This window comes from Eleutherodactylus coqui, chromosome 1, assembly GCF_035609145.1.
Source record: "Eleutherodactylus coqui strain aEleCoq1 chromosome 1, aEleCoq1.hap1, whole genome shotgun sequence".
In the NCBI taxonomy this organism is placed as follows: Eukaryota; Metazoa; Chordata; class Amphibia; order Anura; family Eleutherodactylidae; genus Eleutherodactylus; species Eleutherodactylus coqui.
In genome coordinates this window covers 186187866-186207101 of record NC_089837.1, presented here as the reverse complement: position 1 = coordinate 186207101, position 19236 = coordinate 186187866, and the positions used below count along the sequence as shown (strand labels likewise).

Here is a 19236-nt window from a genome sequence, read left to right as displayed (position 1 = left end):
CTTGTCAGAAAGTAACTTTGCCTGAGAGCTGCATACTACAAGCTCCAGTGGTGGGGTATATAGAGATAAGGTGATTGTGCTTTGGTTATAATAATAGTTGCTTGTTGTCTGGCGGTGAGCTCACGGGACAGTAATCTCAGGGAGTCCACTGATAACTTGTAGCTGCTTTACAACAGCAGCAAGAATGCTCCAGACTTCTCAGCTGTTGACAAGGCTGACTGGCTGAGAGCACCAGTTATATATAGCACAGCAGAAGCTGCTCCACATAGTCTCTAACAGAGCTTCAGGAGACCAAAGGAGAGGAAACACTATCTCAGATCTTCACTGCCAAACCCCAACAACACCTAGCAACAGTCCAAGGGAAAAGGCAAAAAAAAAACCCTTCAACCAACTCTCTGGGTGGGAGCGTGTGACCTCCTCTTTCTATGACTGAGCTATCTGTATACTACCAGTAAGTCCACAACAGCTAGGAGTGGAGTGCATTCTCCTTGTGCGGGGTGGATGTTCTGTCAATGTCAGAGGGTTCCTCTAAATAGAAGGACACCAGCTTGACACATCAGCATCAGCTGCCACTGTGGCCCAGGCATTTTCTGGTACATCACCGTACAGACAGGTAAGGCAAAAGGTTTTACAGAACGCCATAATCAGTCATTTAGATAATTGCTTTGTCCGTTTATATACATTAGAATGGGAACATGAATATTTGGATATTATATAGCGACTAGAATATATTACTTTGCATGTTTTAATAAGAAAATTGGTGTGTTTCTACTTGTTTTCTGTGGTAAATAATAGAATACTGTAAATAAATAATATGTGTATACAATATACAAGAATTTAACAACATAAAATAGGAATACAGCAATTCACAATCTGAAGAAGTAGTGGAAGCGAGGGAACATATGTTTGTTTTATCGATCATGATTGAAAGGGTGTTTCATCTGAGACTATAATAGCATATCCACAGGATATGTCATGAAATTCTGATAGGTCCCAACCCTGGAACCTGCATCTATCTCTAGCAATGGCTCCTCCGGCCTCGGCTGGGCTGAACGACTAGAAGTAGTTGGGACTTACAGAAACAGCTGAATCGGCTTTGCTACTCTGTTTTTGTAACTTCCATAGAAGTCAATGGGGATTGTGCAAACAGTGTAGCACAGTGAGCTACATTGTTTCTGTAATGCCCCTTTTACACGGGACTAGCTGTCTGGCAAGAGATGACCGGAAGCTCGTCCCAGTGATGCTCACTCCTACGCTGTTACACAGGAGCAATTATCACTGGCATTGCTCACAGCACTACCAGCTTGGAGGTGGAAGGGGCCAGGGAGCTTCTCCCCCACCCGCCTCCATTCACTTTAGCAGATAGTCGTTCCGAACTGAATGACTGCTGTTTAGACTGAACAGCGCATCATTCAGCTTTCTGCATACAGAATCTGAGCGACTGAACAGCTTTTGTTCAGTTGCCCATTTACTCGGGACAATTATTGCTCAAATTCCCACGCTACCATAGGAAATTCAACGATTCTGAACGTTATCATCCCATGTAAATGGGCCATAACTCAGGAGCTGCAGAAACTGCATAGCTCAATGTAATATGCCGATTGCTTAACTGCTATGCAGGAAATTACAAGAAATTCCATTCACAGATTTTGGAAAAAAAATCCAGTGTGAAATAACCTGCAGTGCAGATTCTAAGTCTGTAGCATGGGAATAAATGCTGTGGATTTTAAGTGTAATTTCGAATGAAGGGGGAAATCCATCTGTTATATGTGTACTTTGATAAATAATTTTAACACGTACATGCACCAAAATCTGCAGTGGACTTTCTACATGCGAACATAGTCTAAATATAAGGTCTCATTCACACCGTAGTATTTTGATCAGTATTTTGCATCAATATTTTTAAGCCAAAACCAGGAGTGAATTGAAAAAAAAAACTTTCTATTATACTTTCTATAATCGATTCAGGTAAGTTTGACCCAATTTTTGGCAAAAATTGCTCAAAAATCGAATTTCCAAAATGCCTGCTACAGCGATCAGAGTGTAGACAATCAGCGACCAGGGTGCCTTGATGATGTCACCAAATGTGTCTCTAACTTGTATATGGGCAGCAGATTCATTGGATGCCTGCATCACATGACCTAACCATATATAACATAGGCACAGTGTAACTAGCAGCCATTTTACAGATAAGCACAGGACAGAGAAACTGTTGATGTGTCTGTATAAAATGTGATCTGTTCTTAGGGACAGATATTCTACAGAGGATGTATTGCTGCTGGTGTGAAAGCTTGTATACGGGGGATATATTGGAGGGATCAAAGAAATGCTTCATCATGTTTATATGCCTGTATAAAATGTGGTCTGTTTTAGGACAGATATTCTAAATATAATATATATATATATATTACTGCTGGGTGAGAAGATAAACAGGGTTATATTGGACGGACCAGAAAAATAAGTTGCGTCACGTTTATATGCCTATACAAAACTTGGTCTGTACATTGGGAGAGGGTATATTTCTGCTGCTTTAGTATGGAGAATATTGCAGTTCTGTTTGTGGCCTCAGATGTTGTTCAACGTAAGCGAGTCCGGCCTCTGCTAATTTTTTTGCAGGCCCTACGCAGCTAGCAGTGGGTTAAGGTGTATTAAATTACACTGTGTAAAACAGGGACAGTTCACAATATATGATCTATACTGCGTGACCTTCATATCATATCGTTCTGCCCAGGGATTGTGGCCTATTTAATTGGCAATGGATTTTTGTTGATATGAAACCAAAGGAATCGCAAAGAGGGAAACAAGAAATACACATAGTGTGTGTCAGTGGCCTCAGACATTGTTCAAAGTCACGGTTCGGCCACTAACAATTATTTTCAGGTCTTACACAACTAGCAAGAGGGGTAGTTTGCAATATACAATCTATGCTGTGTGGCCTTCTGTTCTCACATACCATGCCGGTATATAAAACAAAAAGAATCCTAAACAGGGAAACAGCAAATGCACATTGGGTCATAAACATGAGTGATGTTTTCCTGCATGGCACTGTGATGCAATGCTATGTTGGAAACAAATCGCAGCATGTTCTATCTTATACGTGCTCTTGTTTTGCACTGCCCATTGTTTTCCATGTGGCCGGCAGCAGCATGGCACCATGTGCTAGGTACATGCAATGCGGGGTCTCCCATTGAAAACAATGTGACAAACTCTGCTTATCACTGCTTCCCTGAAGTGATGCAAGACTGTTTTGACATGAATATGCCTGTGAATTCACATGATGGGGAGTGCGATAAGGGGGCGGGATACAAAAGTTAGCTGAGAAGTTTCCTAAAACTACATTAAACAGTAAATGGAAAAAAAAAAAGTAGTAAAGTGAGTTTTAAAAAAAGGAAGCATGAAGAGAGCAAGGAGTGGGGGACGTGTCGGTGGTGGTGGATATGGTAGAGGATGGGTCAAGTTGGCACTTCAAGCAGCTTCTAGCAGAGGCGTAACGTGAAGCTTCTGGGCCCCAATGCAAAACCTGTAACAGGGCCCCCAACTGTAATGCTTTATTCATAGTACTGGGCTTCCTATATGGAGAAGAGAGGCCTTATGAGCCCCCTAAGGCTCCTGGGCCCGGGTGCAACCGCATCCCCTGCATCCTCTATAGTTATGCCCCTAGCTTCTGGTGAAGCAACAGCTCCATGTTCTGCAGGAGACGAGGTAAGCCTGCTGCCATTCTTTAAAAGTGGTTCTGCCCGTGCGCTATAACTGCAGCATGCAGAATAGGTCATAGAGTGGATGACACAGCTAGGAGTGGAGTGCATTCTCCTTGTGCGGGGTGGATGTTCTGTCAGTGTCAGAAGTTTCCTCTAAATAGAAGGTTACCAGCTTGACACATCAGCTTCAGCTGCCACTGTGACCCAAGCATTCTCTGGTACGTCACCGTGGATGACACAACATGCTTCAAGTACCACCACCTCCTTATCCTCCCAGGCACACATCAGTGAGTTAGCACTAGTTGGCTATGAGCATCCCCCTCTACTTCATTCTGTGCCAAATTCCCCACAGCATCTGAAGCAGTCCACATATATCAGTCAGAGGAGCTGTTTAATCATTCTGTGTCTGTGTAGAAACCTTCTTTTTCCTAAAAGTAGAGGACACCCCCTTGTTACAGTCACAGCCCTGAGTGTAAATACGGTAGATGATGGGAGAGATCTCTGTATTATTGACCCTTGATATATTTATACATAGTCATTAGGTCGCCCCTCAGATGTATTTTTTCTAATGTAAATAATCCCAATTTTGATAACCTCTCTGGGTATTGAAGTCTGTCCATTCTATTTATTACTTTAGTTGCCTCTCTTTGTACCCACTCAAGAATTGATATGCCCTTCCTGAGTACCGGTGCCTAAAACTGTACACAATATTCCATGTGTGGTCTGACCAGTGACTTGTAAGGCCTTAGTCAGACGGGCGTTTTTTTGCGCGATTTGCGGATCGCATGACGGATGCGCATCCGCAAATCGCGTGACCGGTGCCCGAAAATCGCCCGAAAATCTGCTCCTAGCTGCGTTTCATTAGAAAGGGGCTGGAGCTGTCCAGCGCATTGCATTCAATGGAGCCGGCAATACAGCCGACTCCATTGAAAGCAATGCGCTGCGGGCGAGTGTGGGATGAATTGTCGGGAAGGGCTTAAATATATAAGCCCTTCCCTGCAATTCATCCAGAAAAGTGTTAAAATAAAAAATATATACATACTCACCTGCTCCCGGCAGCCGGAGTTCAGAGCGGCCGGCCTGCAGTGGGTGTGAAGGGGGTGTGAGTGAGACTTGCCTCTGATTGGCTCAGCGCTGAGCCAATCAGGGGGCAGGTCTGACTCACACCCACTACAGGAACTCCGACTGCCGGGAGCAGGTGAGTATATATATATATTTTATTTTAACACTTTTCTGGATGAATTGCAGGGAAGGGCTTATATATTTAAGCCCTTCCCAACAATTCATCCCGCGCACGCCGGCAGCCCATTGCTTTCAATGGAGGCGGCTGTATTGCCGGCTCCATTGCATTCAATGGGCAAACATCGTTCTTCTCTGCCACAGCTGTTACAGCTGTGGCAGAGAAGAATGATTTGTCTTCTATATGTTCTCAATGGGGTCGGCGCTGCTGCCGCCGGCCCCATTGAGCGCATATAGAGAAGAGAACAGGAATCACAGATCGCAGATAGGTGCGCTCTGCGATTTCTGTCCTATAATTTATCGGACGAGCGCATAAAAAGCGCTCATGTGTCCGATACCATTGCAAAGCAATGGTTTTAAAAAATCGCCGGACGCATGCGCATGCGCAAATCGCGCAAAAAAACGCCCGTCTGACTAAGGCCTAAAGAGGAAGAACAATGTTCCCATCATGTGCCCCTAGACCTCTTTGTATGCACCCTATTTGCCTTAGCAGATGCCTGACACTGGTTGCTCCAGTTAAGTTTACAGTTAGCTAAAATCCTCAAGTCATTTCCCATGTCAGTGTTACCCAGTGGTTTCCCATTTAGTGTGTAATAGTGACATGTATTTTCTCTGCCCATGTCCATAACTTTACATTTATCAGTTTTAAACCTCATTTGCCACTTTTCTGCCCAAGCCCAAATATTAATAGTTTACTGTGCAATCCTTCTACACATAATTAAAAAGAATAGGCCCCAATACTGCCCCCTGTGGTACCCCACTATAACAATGACCCCTCTAATACTGCCCCCTGTAGTACCCCACTAGTAAGAGTGACTCAATCAGAGTATGTACCATTTATAACCCCCTCTGCTTTCTATCACTGACCAGTTACTTACCCACTTACACACATTCTTGCCCAGACCGAACATTCTCCTTTTATATACCAACCTTTTATGTAGTATACAATCAAATGCTTTGGAAAAGTCCAGATACACAAAATGTATTCAATGACTCTCCCCGGTGCAGTCTAGAACTTACCTCCTTGAAGAAGCTGATCAGGTTGGTTTGACAGGAGTGATCTCTCATGCACCCACACTGAAATGGAGTTATACGGCTATTTTCCTTGAGCGACTCCAGGATAGCATCTCTTAAAAACTCATCAAACATCAGTTAAGGAGCGTGCCGACAGGCTGTTTGGCACAGTTTTTGGATGAACTGCAGTCACACTTCAACTGGAGTTGAGAAATCTGTTCTAAACAACCTGCATTCCAAGCTGATACATTTTAGCCAAACTGATACATTGTAGAAAAATAGTAGGACAAGAGAAGATTTGTGCTACTTATGACATTAGTTTAACAGGATTGTCCAGACTAGATACATTGTTACACATTTATTATAACACACTGAGTTGTATGAAGCTTCAGGGTAGGGCCCCTCACAGTATCTGTTGTGCGACTGAGATATGTCTGGGATATGGTTCACAACTGATTTAATTGGCTACTGACTGCTCATTTTTGATGGCCACATGGTTTTAGGAAATGCATTCTGCCATTAACAACAAGCAGTCAGCAAGCACATGATTCTTTTGTAAGCCACATTGGGGCAGCATCTGGGATGTACCATAGACACACAACAAACACTGTGTGGGACTTTACATTTAATGGGTTGCCTCATGATATTGATGGCACATCGCTCGGATATTGGAATATCCCCCTCAGTCTTGTTTTGAAGATCATTATTTAGGAACCAAACTTTAATACATGTTAGAGACTTTCTGTTGCTCTTTTAGCTTATTACTAAACCTATGGAAGTTTTTTAATGAAGGCCTCTTGGTAGGGAAGAACATAGTTACTCAATGTACTAGTCTCAAAATTAGTAGTGTTGATCCAAGGAACAGCTGTTTAAGTGGTAAGAAATGGATAACTATATCTTAAAGGACAGTGAGACAGATCTATTAATGCCCTGCAAAAAACTGGGTTTAATTGCATTAATAAATGCCTCTGCAATAAACTCCAGATTTCACTGACATCAGACACTTTTTGTGACACCAACATTTTTATTTGCATTAGAAAATTGGATGTGACTTTCAAGTTGCACATGATGTGAGCAATACCATATACAATCTGTTAGTGTTCAGTAGCGCTGTCAGATCTGAGGGTGGAGATTGTGTGAGTCCAGGGAAGCTGCAAAAAATATAAAAAAATTATGAAAGTATATTGCAAGATTGATGGGAAACGCAAGCTACTAAATGAGCAGTTGTCAGAAAACTAGGTGCTCTTTAACCCCTTACCATTACAGGGTTCGGGGTATGTATGGAGGGAGATCGCGGGTCAATCCTGCTCCATACAAGGCAGGTGCCGGCTGTATCATACAGCCAACACCCGCCCACAACAGCTTTGGCAAGCCGTGTCGCTCATCAGAGCTGTTAAGCCTTTAAATGCCATTGTCAATGTTTGGGGGTCCTACACTGAACCCGTGCGATAAGACCATGGGTTGCCGTGCAGTTGCCATGGCAGCCAGGGGCCTTCTGAAACTCCCCCAGGGCTGTCATTGCAGGTTGCCTATCAAGCATGACAGATTGTCTGTCAGATTGTGATATAAGGTAATGCTATGGCCTTACATCATACTGCAGGAGCAATTAAAGCATCGTAAGTTCTTGCCCTCTCCGGAAACTAAAAAGAAAAGTAAAAATAAGTTTAAAAAAGTATTATTAAATATTTAAAAAAATTAAAGGTAATAAAAGTTTATAAACAAACCCTTTTGCCATATTTATAATAAAAAAATCTAAACAATAAAACAAAAATACATATTTAGTATCGCTACATCCATAAAAGACTGATCTATCAAAGTAACACATTATTTATGCCACATGGTGAACGTTATTAGAAATAAATAAACAACGCCAGAACTGCCCTTTTTTTTTCACCCCGTCTCTAAGAAAAAATGTAATAAATAGCGATCAAAAAATTGCATGTACTTGAAAATAGTAGCAATAGAAACTATAGGGCGTCCCGCAAAAAAATGAGTGCTCGCACAACTATGTCGACGGAAAAATAAAAAATTGATGGCGTTTGGAAGATGGCAGCAAAAAATAATTTTTAAAAATTAAACATCTCTAAAAAAAATAAAAGTAATGCAACAACAACAAAAAAAAAACTATATAAATTTGGTATCACAGTAATCATACTGACCCATGGAATAAAGTTATGTCATTTTTCTTGCAGTGTGTACGCCATAGAAATAAGACTCACCCAAAGTTGGCGGAATTTAGTTTTTTTTCTCATTTTAAATCCACTTAGAATATTCTTAAAGCTTTTCAGTACATTACATGTTACATTAAATAGTACCATTGAGCAATACAACTTGTCCCGCAAAAAAACAAGCCCTCATACAGCAACGTCGATGGATAAATAAAAGATTTATCATTTTTGCAAAGGGAGGGAGGAAACATTTTAATGTCTTCATATGGCATAGTCAAAACCCACACCTCAATCCAATTTAGAGTCTGTGGCATGACGAGAAGACTGCTGTACACCAACACAACCTATTTAACTGTGAGAATGAGTGTCTGGATGTGCTAAGCTAATAGAGACATACCCCAAGAGACCTGCATCTGTAATTGCAGCAAAAGGTGGCTAAACACAATATTGACTTTTCAGGTCTGGAAAAGTTATGCACATTAGCTCTCTGATTTATTTTTTTGTCTCATTGTTTGTGTCACAGTAAAAAATATTTTACCTTTTTTTCTGTAGGAGGCTATGGGACTTGTAATGCTAAAATCGCGATTTTAACATTACAAGTCCCATAGACCCCTGCAGGAAAAAAAATGCTGCGAATTTCGCAGTGAAAAAAAACTGTAGTGGGTAGTCACCCTTAGGCGGGGACACAGGGGACAGAATTTCAGAGGAATTCTCGCAGAATGGCCGCACCGAAAAAATGCGAGCGGTTTCTCCGTCGGTGTTCCACTGCAGCTTTCTCTCCTCATAGAGAGGAGAAAGGCCACTGCGGAAAAAAGAAAAGAATTCACATGCTGCAGAATTAAATTCCGCGCCACATGTCAGTTTCGGTCACCTTGTGTGCATGTCCTCGCACAAATACTGGTCCCAACGCCTCCTAACAGTCTGGCCAGAAAAGCCCAGGTGGCGGGCAATTCAGTGAACTTCTCACGTTCCAATAATGTGCGCCCTTTCAAACTTTGTTAAAGTTAGCTGGTGAAATCTCTTTGATTGTGTAATAGAGGCATGTCTAATGGTCAACAAGCTCTACTCAAGCGGAACAAGAGATCCACTACACACAAGGAGCCTCTGAGAGCCTTTTGTAGGTCAAGGATACTTTTTGGGGCCTTGAGTGGCAATACTGTTCACCTAATGTCACAACTCTAATCATTTGCATATTTGCCTGAGGTGTAACTGAATGCTGAGTTTTGGACCAAAACTACAACTTCTTCTAGGGGCTGGATTTTTTTTTGACAGAGTGTAAGGCTGGTTTTACACGGCCGACAAAATCGTGCGATTTTCTCGCGATGCAACAGTGCTACAAATCGCATGTATATGTGAAGCCCATGCTTTCCAAAGGGTTCTTTCACATTACCTATGTTTTGTAGGCTTCTACATTGCGAGCATACAAAATCGCTGCATGCTCTATATAGCCATGATTTGCGATGTTTTGTAGCCCATGTTTCCCTATGAAGCTTTTCTTTGTGTTGCATCGCATCGCACGAAATCGTGGTTTTCACGCAGTGCGATGCAACTTATACAGTAGGGAATCCTACTGTTTGAGCTCAAAAATAAATCCTATTTTCATAAAAAAAGAGAATACATCACCTAACAGGTGCTGTCTGCTCTGCCACACTTCTCCTTACAGGTTCCGAGCACACTTGCTTGTAGTTTTCCAATGTTTCCTGGTCAGTAGTTCAAAAACCCTGCCTTCAGGAAGTACTGGCTCTGATTGGTTCTCGAACACTGCAGCTCAGTGAATCACTGTTGTGCATCGCATTGAATGGCTGTGATTGGTTCATCAGATGCTGTAGTGATTGGCTGAGCCGCGGTGCTCAAGTACCAATCCTAGCCAGCACTTCCTGGAGGTAGGGTTTTTGAACCTCTGACCAGGAAGCGTTGACTGAAATCTACAAACAAGTGTGCCGGAGCTGCGGAGAAGTGCAGCAGAGCGGACTGCGCCTGTTAGGTGATGAATTGTTTTTTCGCTTTTGTTTTTTAATGCAGGCAGGGCTTATTTTTTGGGTAGTGCTTATATTTTAAGCTCCATTGAAAATCCCGGCAAAAGAGCGTTATAAAGTTGCGTGACTTTGTAACGACACAAAATCGCGATATCGCACAGAACATAGATGCAATATACAATATCGCTGCAATTTTCTAGTGCCTTTATCATTGTCGCCCATGTGAAAGAGGCCTAATTGTATTACATTCTCCAAGTCATAACATAATATCATATCTTTAATAGTGTTATGAAATAATAGTACTCTTTAATTCCAATAGACAATCACTATCCAAGGGTGTGTCTTACTTATTGCTATGATACCAGATTTCTTTGGATTTCTGGGGGATATCGATCCACTGGGATATAGTTTATACTTCTTCAGAACCCTGCACTGACAATTGTGTTATTATGTAGTGTGCAAGGCAAGAAAGCATTATCCAGTTTTCCGTGCAGCTACTGTAATCGGTTTGAACTTCCACATTCCTTATCGTTCTGCTGCAAGATAAGTGAAAAGGAAACATTTTAAAACAGGTGCCAAGGGATGTGTGTATTTGCAAATATGACCAAGTAGATGAGGTGTTTATCAGAATGACTTCATTCTAAATACCATGTATTGGTAAAATTACACTTGTGAGGGAAAAGCCTTTGATCTCTTATGAGGATGTTTTGACAGGAATAAACATCTTAATGTAGAAGAATATATTAGCCTTTACAGAAGTTAATGCTGTGTTTCTATACTGCTTTTACACATACGTTTACCTTTTTCAGCCAGAGTGTGCAGGTAGCGCTGATCATGGCTGTTGTGGGGGTGTTGACTCCCAATCACGCTTCATATAAATAGGGCCTAATTAATTTCCAATGATGTACATTGGACTTGAGTATCATCAACCTCAGTCCTATTCATGAATAGAAGAATGGTAGTCAGTCATTGTAATATAGCTGTTCCTACAAAATAAAGAATTTAGAGAATGAGGACTTCCTAAACATAATTTTTGATGTGCAGCCTCAATAAAAAGTTGATGATGTCTCCTAATGATCGATGATCAAAAGAAGTCCAACTTTCCCCTACATAGGGAAGCCTTGACATTGCAATTTTACCATGACCGTTTTGCCCAGAGGTGGCTTTGGAGTCCGAGTCTAAAACAGTCCATCAATAAACAACTGAACCTGTGGGGAATATCTAATTGTTAACAGATTTTATTTGTATGTTATTTACACAGTAGACCTACACGTCGGTATGGTACGCCTAGAGCGTGATGTGAGCAGTGGCAACGCATCAGGAGAGCTCCCACCTACTATGCTAGCTTCCTAGCTTGTTTTTTTTCTTCTGAGGTTGTGTTTTTGACTCCGCTATGCTGGCTGCCTTGCGGGTCCCTGGGCATTTGGTTCTGCTGCACCATGGTCTCTGTTGTGGGGGAGCGGAGAAGTGGATGAGCTGTGATAGCAGAGACTAGTCTGTTGTGAGGGCTGTCTGTTGTTTAACCGAGTTGCAATGATAAGTAGGAAAGAAGTCGGCAGTGCATGTGCGCTTCATGATCATTATCAGGCGCTGGCACCTGCAAATGCTAATGCAACTACTTTGCACCATGAGGCTGCTTGTGCAATATTGGAGGCAATATCAAATGTTGAGTGAAGTGATCATGGCCCATGGCCCTGTTTTATATGCTTCATCTGCCTCTACGAATACTATTATGCAGGCCAATTCAGCACAAGCTAATGGTGTGGATATGCAAAATGACACACAAAATGAACCTACTCTACACAATGTTTTTCTAGCTGTGACTAACAGCAATACTGTTTTGGCCTCCCTCTCTGCTCAGGTTGGTAGCCTGAAAGAAGATATTTTCAGATTTATAAGATACGATTTCCAAAAAGTTACTGAAAGATTGTCTAAAGCAGAGACATGTGGTAATGAAAAAATGTTCCCATGCAGGATACAATTAGAAGACATGAGCAGTTTATCCTTGTTTTGCAATAGCAGATCATCTAAGGAGAAATTGCTGAAATCAACTATTGTCATCTTTCTTTGCTGCGGAAAGGACTCATAGAGTTTCTGCTAAACTATCTTCACCCCGTGCCAGGCCGAGAACGGATCTGATAAACCTCCTGCACTATAAAGATTGGAACATTATTTTAAAGAAAGCAAGAGAAATGAAAGAGATAACTATGGACGGTTACCGAATAGCTGTCCTTCCAGATTATTCAGTGGACATGCAAAAAACAGATGCAGTTTCAAGATGTTAATAGAAGATTACAGGGTTTACAGCTGCCTTATGCTATTTTGTATCCGGCACAATTGTGAATTGTGATGCAGGGGGAGACTTTTTGGGGATAGTTCTATGGATGCTGCCATCGGGATTAATAAACATAAAAAAATATTTATATAATAGTAATAAGTAGTCATTTTTATTAGTGGATTATTGGTACAGTATTTGACCACATGAAATGAGAGAACTTGTTGGATGGGTGGGATGTTCCTGTGAACTACTCCTCAGTATTAGTGATGTTACTGTGATATTAGAATTTTTTTTTTACCATTATCACTATGCTTAGGCGATTAAAGCCCTAGGGAATTTGGGTATGTGTGTATGGGGTTGGGTGTGGCAGGGTGTTATTTTCCCCCCTTCTCTTTCTTTTTCCTCCTCTTCCATGCAACACCACTGGAATCTTAAATTATATATGTAAAGCCTACATAATGAACATCATGTACCATGGTTCAAGAGGCTAATATAATTTCATGGAATGTGTGGATATGGGGGATAAAACTAAGCTATCGTTTATCTATTAGAAGCAAACTTAACAGGAGAACCTGTACACTTGCTTTATCATTCAGTATGGGTACATTTTTTTCATTCTGTGTACTTCAGTTATTCATGTGAAGTGTACTGATTCATACAAATATCTGTTTTAAGTGTGAGTTCTGTTTTATAGATTCTATGGGAAGATTTGTTTGTCTTAAATGTATTATTGAGCAAAATGAAATATTTCTTGGTGGCATTATATATCCCTCTCTGTATTCCAGCGAATGTATTAAGAAAGTGATAGAATTTGTGGCTATATCCTCTGGTGTTCCTATGTTAAATGTGGGCGATTTTAATAATTGTCTGAATCCCTGTTTGGATAGATTTAATAAAGGCCTTTTGTGGCTTCTCTTTCCCCAAGTACTCTTGCACGCCTAAATTAGGTTTATGTGATCTGTGGAGGTTGAAAAATCCAGAAGTTCAACACTGCTCTTGTTATTCCAGTTCTCATGATACACTTTCTAGAATAGATCTTCCGATAGGTACTCCATCTATGCTTCCTTAATTTCGTAGAGTGGAATATCTACCACGAACTGTTTGATCTCTCTCCAGTCTATTTGTCTTGATTCTGAATGGTGTGGGATTTGGCTTGGATACAGTTTGAAGGTTAAATCCCTTATGGTTGAACCAGCTTGATGGTAATGCTAGAATACAGGAGGTTCTGTTGGAATTTTTTTAAATTTATATTGGCTTTTTCTCAGTGCCAATAGTGTGGGATGTTGTGAAGGCTTTAATATGTGGTTATTATATACAAAGGATTAGTTTTGATAAGTCTAAATCTCGGGATGTCATTAGGGCCCTTCAACGACGAGATTTAGATGCAGAGCAAGCGTATATATATTCTTTCACTAATAATGCAAAAATTACTTGAAAAGAGGCACAGTCTCAACTTGTGAATCATCTGAGAGGTGTTGCAAAAAATATTTTTTTTTTTATGAAGTAGAAAATCTTTGAGGAAGGAGAAGCAGGGGGTCATTTTTTGGCTTCTATAATTAAAGCTCAGGAATCATCATCTTCTGTTGCAGCATTGACAAGGCCTGATAATTATTTGCATTTTTTTCTATATTTTAAAAATCTCTATGCTTTTAGGTTAATTGGGTTAATTGTGGATTGTGAAGATCTTTATCAATACTTGGCTTGGATACAATTGCCATTTTTGTCTGATGATCAGAGAGGGATACTAGAGGCTCTTTTGACACAGAATAAGTTAAGGGATGCAGTAACAGCACTTCATAATGAAAAGTGGCCTGGGTTGGATGGTCTTCCAAATGAATTTTTTCAGCATTGCCAGGATATGCTCCTGCTACACTTCATGATAGCGTTTAATGAATTATTGCATGAAGGAATACTTACAACATCAATGAGAGATGAAATGATTGTCTTAAAATTCCTAAACTGGGAAAGGATTTGTCTCTTCCTAATTCCTATTGCCCAATATCTCTGTTGATCACTGATGTTAAAATTTTGGTGAAGGTACCTGCGAAGAGATTACTTTTAGTAATGACTCATCTAATTCATGAAGATCGATCTGGCTTAATGCCAAACAAATCAGCTGCTATTAATTTAAAAAGTTATACTTTAATTTAATCTTCAGGTGGATCATCAAGGTTTGTGGGATCAGGGCTGTTTTTTCACTCAACGCTGCCAAAGGAATTTTTTATGGGCTGTTTTTCATTGGATGGATTTCGATAAGAAATTTATGGCATGGGTTAAACTGCTCTATTCAATGCCAGGGGCAAAAATTAGGGTAAAGGATCATATTTTAGGACAGATGGTTTGGGAGAGGGTAACAAGTCAGGGGTATCCCCTGATCCCTCTTCTGTTTGCCTTTGTAACTGAGCACCTGGCTGGTTTCATAAGACAATCACCCTATATAGTTGGGTTGCAGTATGGAGATGATTTGCTGTTGTATATGGGGGATATGAGTAGATCAATGAGTCCTATTATGTCCATTTTTGATATATCTGCTAAGATGTTGGATCTCACTATTAATTGGGGGAAATCTGTAATTCTTCCCTTAGGTTCCCTGCGAGTGGACCATTCATTGGAACATACACAATTACAAATAATTAAGTAATTCAAATATTTGGGAGTTGCGGTATATTCTAAGCATCAAGCCTACATTTATGGTTCAAAAGTATTTTATTATTATTATTATTAGCTGCATCAGGAAGTACGGTACAGGCATAGAAATGAACATTTTGCAGTCATAGTCATCATCTTATCTTTCAGCACATTCTACAGCTGACCGGCCCCGTGCAGGTTTTTAAACGAACAAAACATAACATAGCAAATCGTAAATCATAAATCACCTTCCCCTGAGGCTTGATCATCAAACATCCCGTTGTTTGGGTGATTTATGGATGAACTTGAAAGTATCTGGACTTTTAGAAGGTGAAAGAGTCCAGAAGCGAAGAAGAAGTAGAGGAAAGAAAACAAGAGTGGGTGAAGGGGAAGGGTAAATGGTAAGGTTAGGGAAGTCTGTCCGGTCTGAGCACACCCCGCGGTCCAGTTCCTCCGTTAGGTGGGGCAAGTTGGCCTTATTGGTAGGAGAGTCCATGCCGGCTAAGTAGCGGTAGTGCCGTCACGTAGCCATGCCTCCAAACCGGGTGAGACCCGAAACTGCAACCACACCGCCCAGGTATTATAGAATTTAGAATAACGTAACTCGTCTTTAGCGCACAGTTCCTCCATTTGTTTTAAGTTGTCCATAGCTTCCAACCACATTACTCGTGTTGGAGGCGTTGTGGATTTCCACTTTCTAGGGATGATCTGCCTAACTGCTAATATGAAAAAACGCAATAGGGAGCTTTTTGTGCCGGACAGTGACCCCGGGAACATAGAGAGCAACGCCAGCTCGGGAGTAAACCTGGTCGAGCCTCTACAAGTAACCAAGTATAAAGCCTCCACCTCGCGCCATAGTGGTTGAATGTGTGTGCAAGACCACCATATGTGGACAAAGGTCCCTGGTTCGCGGAGACACCTCCAGCAAAGATCCGAGTGTTGGGGGTATATTTTGGCCAATCCCGCTGGGGTCCTGTACCATCGGGTCAGGATCTTATAGTTCAGTTCCTGTAGTCTGCTAGAGATATTTGATTTATGGGTCAGGGCGTAGGCCTTCTCCCAGTCTTGCACTGATAAATCTGTCCCCAGTTCTTTTTCCCATGTCATTTCTAGCTTCCTATTCCCACCTGACGTGTCCTTCTCTAGTAGTAGTTTATAAATAGAGGAAATGGTTATTGGTGGGTCTGGATTTGACAGACAGATCTTCTCAAAGGTTGTAATTGTCTTCCCTAGTTGTTGTAAGCTACCCAACGACCTCACATAGTGACATAACCGTAGATATTGGTACCATGCTCCGGCCCGGGCGCCCCTCCCATCTAGGATCTCCTGAAGGGTCTTTAGTCTCGTGCCTGCCATAATGTCTCGAATTCTGGGGACCGAGTCTGCCGTTCCCACTATCAATGGGGAGCCCCCTGAGAACGTTGGTGCACCTGGGTTACCCACCAGGGGGGTGAGCGGGCCCGGGGAGGTGATCAGTCCTGATTTACCAGCAGGGCCGATCCAGGTGCTAAGCAGGTTTTCTATGAAAGGCGACATACCCAGGTCTCTGTGTCCACCCTTTCCCGGAATCCAAATGCACCCTTGTACCCCGGTCGGCGTTGCGTCGTGTTCAGCTTCTGCCCATCTTTTGCGCCCTCTGCTATGAAGCAGGTCGAGTACGCATTTGGTTAGGGCTGCTCTATGGTACAGGGAGAAATTAGGAGTTCCCATCCCGCCGCTTGTCTTGGGGCTGGAGAGGGCTCTCCAGTTCCTCCTGGGTCTATGGTTACCCCATATAAATCTCATGACTAACCGTCGAATCCGAGTGAGAAATGCTCCTGTTAATTTTATGGGTACTGTTTGAAAGATGTATAGGAACCTGGGGAGGGAATTCATTTTAACTGTATTTATTCTCCCAAACCAGGACAGTGGAAGCGACTTCCATTTGTCTAGGTCCTTCTCGAGGGCCGCGATCAGTGGTATGTAGTTTTTTTCAAAAAGCTTGTCGGGGTTCGCCGTGATAACCGTCCCCAGGTACCTAATTCCATCCTCTCTCCATGCAAAGGGAAATGCTAGCCGCAGTGACTCCGTCTCTTTCTCAGCCAGTGTTACATTCAATATCTCTGACTTACTGAGGTTGACTTTAAAGTTAGACAACCTACCAAATAATTCAAATTCCTTCAGTATGCATGGGAGAGCTACTCTAGGGTTGGTAATATACACCAGGAGGTCATCTGCATATAGCGCGACTTTGTGTTCTGTTCTGCCCACCTTAACCCCCTGTATGTCGTGGTTGGCTCTCAGCGCCCCTGCCAATGTCTCCATCACTAATATGTAGAGGAAGGGAGACAGGGGACACCCCTGTCTGGTGCCATTGTTAATCTTGATTGGTTGGGACAGCCGCCCGTTGACCCGTACCCTAGCCACAGGGTCCCTGTATAGTGCCAAAACCCTGTCCAAGAAGCGTGGGCCTATGCCTACCATCCGCAGAGCCGCTTCTAGAAACCTCCAATTCACCCTGTCAAATGCTTTCTCGGCATCTACGGATAGCAGGCACAGTGGGTCCCCAGAGTGGCGTGCCCTGGACACCATTGCCAGAGTTCTGATTGTGTTATCCCCTGCCTCCCTCCCGGGGACAAATCCCACCTGGTCTCTGTCTATCAGCATGGGGATGAGAGGTCTCAGACGGGCCGCTAACATACTAGAGTAGATCTTGGTATCGATGTTTAGCAATGAAATAGGCCTGTAGCTGCCACAGGCCAGGGGGTCTTTTCCAGGTTTAGGGATGACTGTTATGGTAGCTTGTAGGGCCTGTGGGGGGAATGGGCACTCGCGCGAAACGGTGTTAAAGGCATCTAGCATTATCGGGGCTATTGCTTCTCCACACATTTTAAAGAAGCGCGGCGTGAAGCCGTCAGGCCCGGGGCTCTTGCCTATTTTGAGGGTCTTGACTGTGTCAGTTAATTCCCCTAGGGAGAAGTCTTCTTCTAGTGAATACCGATCCGCCTCAGGGATGCGTTTAGGGCTATGCTGTGTTAAGTAAGTGTCTTGTAATGTTGCTGCCTCGTCAGTTGCTCTCATGTTGTCATTCTGTAGATTATATAGGTTATGGTAGTAGGAGTGGAAGCTGTCTAAGATTTCTGTGTTGGTGTGTACTTGTACCCCATTACGTGATTGGATGGAAAAGATGTATGTCTGTGGGGATTTTGGGTTGAGGGCCCTGGCTAGTCCCCTGCTGCATTTATTTCCGTACTCATAGAAACTCCCCTTTGCTCTGTCTCTTTGACAGAGCAAGGCTTGGTCCAGTATTTGTAGAATCTGGCCGCGGACATCAGAGATCTCCGCTGTTCTCACGTCCGATGGGGCTGTTTTGTTGGTTGACTCCAAGAGACCCAATTCAGCAACTAGTTTCTCCAGTGTTCTGCTTCTGTTTTTTTTTAGGCGTGCCCCATGGGAAATAAAAATACCCCGTAACACGCACTTGAGTGCTTCCCATTTGATTGGGGCTGATGTGTCGTCTGCTGCGTGATCTATTTTAAATTGTTCTATTGCCTGTTGGATCTCTTGTAGGCAAGCTCCGTCGTTTAGGAGGTTGTCGTTTAGCCTCCAACTATTGTTTGTTCTATCTCTGTGACCCCAGTCTAAGGATCCCCAGACCGGAGCATGGTCCGACCACAAGAATGCCCCTATGGAGCACTTAGGATTCCTATCTAAAAGTTTGTGTGAAATGAACAAGTAGTCCAGGCGGTGGTAACTGTTATGTACTGGTGAGTGATAACTGTAGTCCCTAACTTTTGGGTGTAGTAAGCGCCACATGTCTACTAACCGTAGGTTCGTCAGTTCTCTCACTAGTCTACGTGTCGCTGTGGGTGAAATACTGGACTTACCCCCTGTCGAGTCGAGGCTGGGGTTCATGGCCACATTGAAGTCGCCTCCTAGAATTATAGCAGAGCCATCCGCGAAGGACGCCAAGGCCCCCAACACTCGGATCCCGAAGCGGACCTGTGACTGGTTGGGAAAATAAACGTTAGCGATGGTAAAGGTCTCCTCGCCCAGCTGAATTTTTACAAATAGATAGCGCCCCTCAGGGTCGGCCTCCAATGACAGAAGCCTGTGTGGCAGCTGTTTGTGGAAGGCTATAGAAGTGCCTCCCGCTTTTTTCTGTGGGTGAGGGCAATGATACCACGCCGTATAGTGGCAATGTCTGCAGCTGGGTATGCGTCCTTCTTCGAAATGGGTCTCTTGGATTAGTGCAA

At 42.6% G+C, this 19236-nt stretch overlaps 1 protein-coding gene across 2 annotated transcripts in view; it reads left to right on the top strand.

Annotated features, from left to right (window-relative positions):
- Nucleotides 1–298: 298 nt before the first annotated feature.
- FILIP1 (filamin A interacting protein 1) overlaps nucleotides 299–19236 on the top strand; it is a 173563-nt gene continuing 154625 nt past the window's right edge. For both annotated transcript variants that reach the window (XM_066604661.1, XM_066604645.1), the window contains exon 1: nucleotides 299–613. The gene's annotated coding sequence lies outside the window, so the exon portion shown is untranslated. The remainder of the gene's footprint in view (nucleotides 614–19236) is intronic.